The sequence below is a fragment of the Sorex araneus genome, chromosome 1 (assembly GCF_027595985.1).
Source record: "Sorex araneus isolate mSorAra2 chromosome 1, mSorAra2.pri, whole genome shotgun sequence".
NCBI lineage: Eukaryota > Metazoa > Chordata > Mammalia > Eulipotyphla > Soricidae > Sorex > Sorex araneus.
The window spans coordinates 195,420,759-195,426,758 of record NC_073302.1 but is presented as its reverse complement, the minus strand read 5'-3'; positions in this window follow the sequence as shown (position 1 = coordinate 195,426,758).

Genomic DNA, 6,000 nt, shown 5'->3' with positions numbered 1-6,000 from the left:
CTTTTCGATTCTCACCGTCTTCCTGCACTAAGGTATGCCTCAGAGACCTGGGCCCTACGCAAACAGGATGAGAACTCTATTTGGGTATCCTAAAGAGGAATCGAAAGAGCTATGCTTGGAGTATTATGTTTCACTCGAGTGAGAGAAAGAATCTGGAGTTTCAACCTCTGTCGATGGTCAAGAATCACGGATGCTGTCTTGTTTGCCAAGACATCAAAAATCAGATGGGCCGGACACGTAATGGATTCAGAGACGACCGCTGGATTAGAGCTGTTACCAACTGGATTTCATGGGATGTCAAAAGACCATGTGGCCACCCACCAATTAGATAGTCAGACTTCTTCGTTAAAACCCTGAATGAATGGTTTGAGACTCTTCCTGTTCCTGGAGCGAGCAGATATCATTGGGCTACACTAGCATGCGACAGGAACAAATGGAAACGTTACTGGCGTCCACTCAAACAAATCGAAGATCAACGGGAAGACAAGTGATACAAGTGAAGTGATACAGCTAGAGAAAAGTTTCTGAGTCTTTTTATTAACTTGTCATTGATTTACAATTTTGTGGAATTTTAGTTTAGGTGTATTCACTCGGTGTCACTATCCCAGCCTCCAGGATCAATACATACAGCTCCGTCTCCTAGATCGCCTAAAGGAAGTGACAGCAAACAGCCAAGGGCATCCAAGCTGCAGTTTGTCTCCAGGACTGACCTTGAGCCGGGGCTGGCTGGGCGAGTCTTGGGGCCCAGCAGAAGGAACCAGCACTCTGGCGGTGGCTGTGGTGCTGGGACAATGCGTGCAGGGGAGTGCCGCTAACTACAGTCAATTATGGAATCTCCATAAAATGGGTGGGGGAGAAAGAGAGGGACGAGGCAATGGCAGAGAGGAGTGCTGAAGGACAGAGCGGCCAGGAGGACAGCCTGTCAGGCGGAGGAGCCCTGCCCTGGGATGAGATGAGGAACACTGAGGAGTCCATGAATTCCATCTCCGTGTGGGCTTCCTGCGGATCAAGCAGAGAGCAGCACTGCCAGGTGAACTCAACGGGAAGGCCACCCTGTGCCTGCCCAGGCGGACCCTACTCGGTCCTCTCCAGCTTCCCTGGGCCATGCTCAGTACTCAAAACCAGGAGCACCACTCCAAGGGGAGGAAGCAGAGCACAGACCTGCGGGGACGCAGACAGACTCAAGCAGGAAGTGGGACCCAGCGCCCTAGTCCCTCACCCAGGACCCCAAGAGCCTGGGGAAGCCGGCTCTGGGGTGACCCCGAGTGACCAAGCAGAGACTGGACTCTGTCTGCACATCAGGACCGCATCTCTGTCTTGGAGCACTTTCTCTTGACCCGCACTCTGTCCCAGCAGCCTCTGCCTAGATGCCTCAGGGACAGTCCCCTCCCTGAGACCCTCGGCTCTGCCCTACTGCCTCTCTGGGGTGTGGGCCCCTGGCTTGTGTGCAGAGCACAGGGTGAGTGCTTGGGCTAGCAGGGGAAACTGTACTGTAAATCATAATGCCCTAAAGGGGGGGGGGCGTGGAGAGAGCAAGGAGAGAGAGAGGGGAGAGAGAGAGAGAGAAGGAAAGTGGCAGGGGTGGCAGGAGGGAAACTGAGGACAATGGTGGCAGGCAATGTGCACTGCCACCATGAAGGGAAGGGACGGGTGTTGGAACATTGTGTGACTGAACCTCATCATGACCAACTGTCTGTGCATCTCAGAGACTCGAGCTCTCCTGCCATTGGCAGTCGAGAGTTGGGTGGGCCCCAAGTGTCCACGAAAACACTGTCCTCGTTCTGCGTCCAGTGGTGCAGGCACTCTCCCATGCCCGCGCCGTTCCTAAATGGACATGGGAACAGACCAACAAGGTAGGTTACTGGTTGAGGCCACAGAGTTCCGTGGCTTCAAAAGCTTCTAGACAAACTTCAGCTGAGCTTGTGGACTCTGCCCCAGTCTGCACAAGGCTCCCCTGCACCCGTCACCAGGGCCTGTGATCCCCACACTGATGCCAGTGAGAGTCTTCCTGAACATTTGGCACATGCATGGAAACTTGCCCGAGACAATCCCTGTGTGGGCCCAGACTGGAGCCAGACGGGACCGATCCTTCCTGTCACGAGAAAGATGAGGTGCAGACAGCTAAGTCTTGGGCTGCCAGCTAAAGACTGGGTGCTTCATGCTAGTTCTGCACACAGGCTTCTGAGGGGAGATGTGGGCCAGGATCTCCAGGTGGCTCTGGTGACTGAGCCTGGGGGGCTGCACACACTGACAGCTCCTCAGTTCCCTCAACTGCAGTCACCTGCTCTCAGCCCAGCACTAGGCCTCCGCCAGCTCAGCAGAAGACCCGGCACAGGGCAACAGAGAGGGCAGCAGCGGTCACAGCATTGGGGTCAGCTGGGGAGGTGTGGGGACACCTCTGTTGGGTCACCTGGGGAGATGCAGGGACACCTGAGTGGGGTCACCTGGCGAGGTGTGGGGACACGTTAGTGAGGTCACCCAGGACAGTATGGGGACACCTGCATTGGGGTCATCTGGAGAGGTGTGGGACATCTGAGTTGGGGTCATCTGGGGAGGTGTGGGGACACCTGAGTGGGGTCACCCAGGACAGTATGGGGACACCTGCATTGGTGTGGGGAGACCTGGGTTGGGGTCACTCAGGGAGATGTGGGGACATCTGAGGGGGGTCACCTGGTGGCTGTGGGGCATCTGAGTGGGGGTCATCTGGGGAGGTGTGGGGACACCTGAGTGGGGGTCAACTGGGGAGATGTGGGGACATCTGAGTGGGGGTCATCTGGGGAGATGTGGGGACATCTGAGTGGGGGTCACCTGGAGAGGTGTGGGGACACCTGAGTGGGGTCACCTGGAAAGGTGTGGGGACACCTGAGTAAGATCACCCAGGGCATTGTGGGGACACCTGCGTTGGAGTCAGCCGGGGACACCTGAGTGGGGTTACCTGGGGTGGTATGTGGACAGCTGAGTGGGGTGACCTGGGTGGTATGTGGATACCTGAGTGAGTTCACCTGGGGAGCTGTGAGGACACCTGAGAAGGGCTGGGCCTCAGCAAATCTCTGGGCCAAGGGGTCAATGGAAACCAGCTCTGCATCTGTGTGACCTTGGGCGTCCCTGAATGTGGGAGAATCTCACATGGACAGTCTAGCCCCGGAAGCCCAAATCCATCTGGGTGAATCGCATGGTAACAACAGAACCCCACGCTTTTGACAGAACTGGCAGTCACTTCCTAGTGGGCCTCAGTCAAACCACAGCACATACTCCCAGCCCAGACCCTATCTGAGGGGCAGGTTTCCCGAGCTTGTTTAATGCTGCGGGAGGGAGTCCCCTTCTAAAGGGGGTTCCTTCTGGCTGAGGGGGTCCCCGTTTGAGAGTTGTGTCCCCGTCACCTCCACATGGTGCTCTGCAAGTGACCCCAGCAGAGCTGGCTGATGGCTCCTGGCTGAGGGCTGGGCTCACAGCGGTCAGAGAATAGATGAGGTGGCACCCGAGATGTTGGTGTCATCTGTGAGGGACTTGGCCACCAGCTCACGCCGCCTTCACTGAACCGGATGTTTTCTGACCAAGGACTGAGCCCCAAAGAGCAGATCTGGCCACAGGGCCACTGTTACCTCTCTAGAGTGGAGTATACTAGGGGTGAGCCCAGCTGAGGTCTGAGGTGCAACTTTTCACTGGCTCTAAGTGAAGTGGAGACAAACTTACTTTCCATCCGGTTTGTCCTCTTGGGGCCAAATGGCTGCTGTGAGTCCTGCCGGCCAGCAGTGTCAGGGTCCCTTTCCTGTGTGTGCCGAGGCTGCTAGGTCAGGCCTACCGCAGTCTGTGTCTTCTGGTCATGACTCAGACATGAAACCACCTGCCCCACACAGCTCCGTACACAGCACGTGTTCGTGGGCACCAGTGAGCACCAGCTGACCACACTATCCACACCCCGCCAGGACAAAGAACCAAGTAGCCAGGACAGGCCTTTGTTCCACCACAGAGCTGGACACGACCATCATGTGCAGGACCAGCCACTTCCTGGTGTGACGTCACAGACCCATCATGGGCAGGACCTGCCACTTCCTGCTGTGACATCACAGACCCTGATGTTCCAATCTCCCGGGTACCGCGAGGTAGGCCGAGAGCCCCGCAGGAGAAGGTCCTTCAGCGGGAGGAACATGGAGGCGAGCACAGTTGTCCTGCCCGTCGTCCTGCTTCTGTCCTGCTGGCGACACGCTGGGCTCCAGCCGATCAACATGACTCTAGGTATGGTCTCAGAGGATTCTGTGCCCACTTGGGCATCCCTGACTTTCTCCGCCCTCCCACCCAGCACATCCCGGGGAGGACACCAGCAGGAAAGTTCTGACTGGAAAGCAGCGCCCACCTACCCCCGGGCCCCTTAGGATGGTCCCAGCAGGGAAAACATCACATAGGCCCTCCCTCCCGGGCAGCAGCACCGAGGGAGCTGTCCAGCCAGTGTCCGTACCAGCCTACCTCCAGCCAGCCTCCACAGATGCCTGTGTCCTGGAGAGGTCGGGTCACATCATTAAGCGAGGCACAGTCAGACTGAGGTGAAGCGGGCAGCCAGCCAGCAGCACCAGCAACGCACTTGGCCAGTGTGTGGGGCAGAGAGGGCCAGGAAAAGTGTCCTCAGTGGGAGCTGCCCAGAGGACACCCGTTGAGGGTCCCTAGCTCCTTAGGTAAGACCAGGGAGCAAGAAGGCTTGATGTCAGAGGCTCAGACCTCACAGCTGTTCCCTCTGCACAACACCATCTCTCACCTGCCAAAGGAGCCCCAGAGTCCTGCTCGGGGAGGGGCAGAGCAGAGTGTCCCTCCAGGTGGCCCCCCACTCCCAGGCTCCATTGCTCCTAAGCAAGGAGGAGCATTGTTCAGCGTCCTCCACACAGGTGACTTCCGAAGAGGGACACAAGGGCACTGTGCGCGCCCACCATTCTGGTGGGGAACTGCACAGGCTTGAACAGCTTCCCCCCACAAAGAAATGGGGACCGGGAGCCATACCCTCGAGCACAGCGTCCACTCAGCGCAGGGCACACATGCCGTTACAACCCATGCCCTGGGTCCGGACACAAAACCCTTCCTGGAGCCCCCACAGCCTCCCTCCCTGAGAGTAGGCTGGTGGGGTGCGAGCACCCGAGCTCTCAAGTCAGTGCAGCTGGCAAGCTCAGCAAAGCATCAGCTCTCACTCCCCCTAGGTTCAACTACTGACGTGGTCCCTTCAAAGAATCAGGAAGAAAGTGGAGCATTTGGTAAGAAACTTTCTCTTGAAACACTTAGCATGTGTGTGGATAGGCTGGGAGGTTGGCTGCTCTCTCCCCAGATAGCACGGAGCAAATTACAGGTGACAGAAGAATTGATTGACGAGTAGAACAGTGGATGGATAGGTAAATGGATGAGTAGTGGATGGATAAGTGGGTAGGTGAGTGAGTGGATGGGTGGCTGGTGGATGGATGATGTGTGGGTGAAAGATGGGTAGATAACACACATGGGGGGATGTGTGGATGAGTAAGTGGAAGATGGATTAATGGATGGAGAGGTCGATGGAAGGATGGACTGGTAGGTGGGTTGGTAGATGGGTGCATGGATCAATGGATGGTGGATGAATGGGCAGGTGGATGGATGATGATGAATGGGGCGAGTGAATGGCTGACTGGATATATGGAGGATGGATGATAGATGGATAATGGGTGGATGAGTAGGTGTGCGAGTGGATCGTGATGGATGGCTGACTGGATGGGTGGAATGGATGGGCAGGCCGGTACATCAATGATGGGTGGGTGGGTGGATAGATGCAGGTACGGTTATGTGGGTCTATGGTGGACAGGCGAATGTTGGGTGATGGGTGGATAGGTGGGTGGATAGAGATATAAATGGACAGATGACTATGGATGAATGATGGAGGGTGGAAGGGTGATTGGATGGAATCGGAGGGTGGATGTTGAGGGTGTTGGATGGATGAAATGGGTGAACTGGACACATGAGTGATGTTCCTGAGTGTCCAAACTGACACTG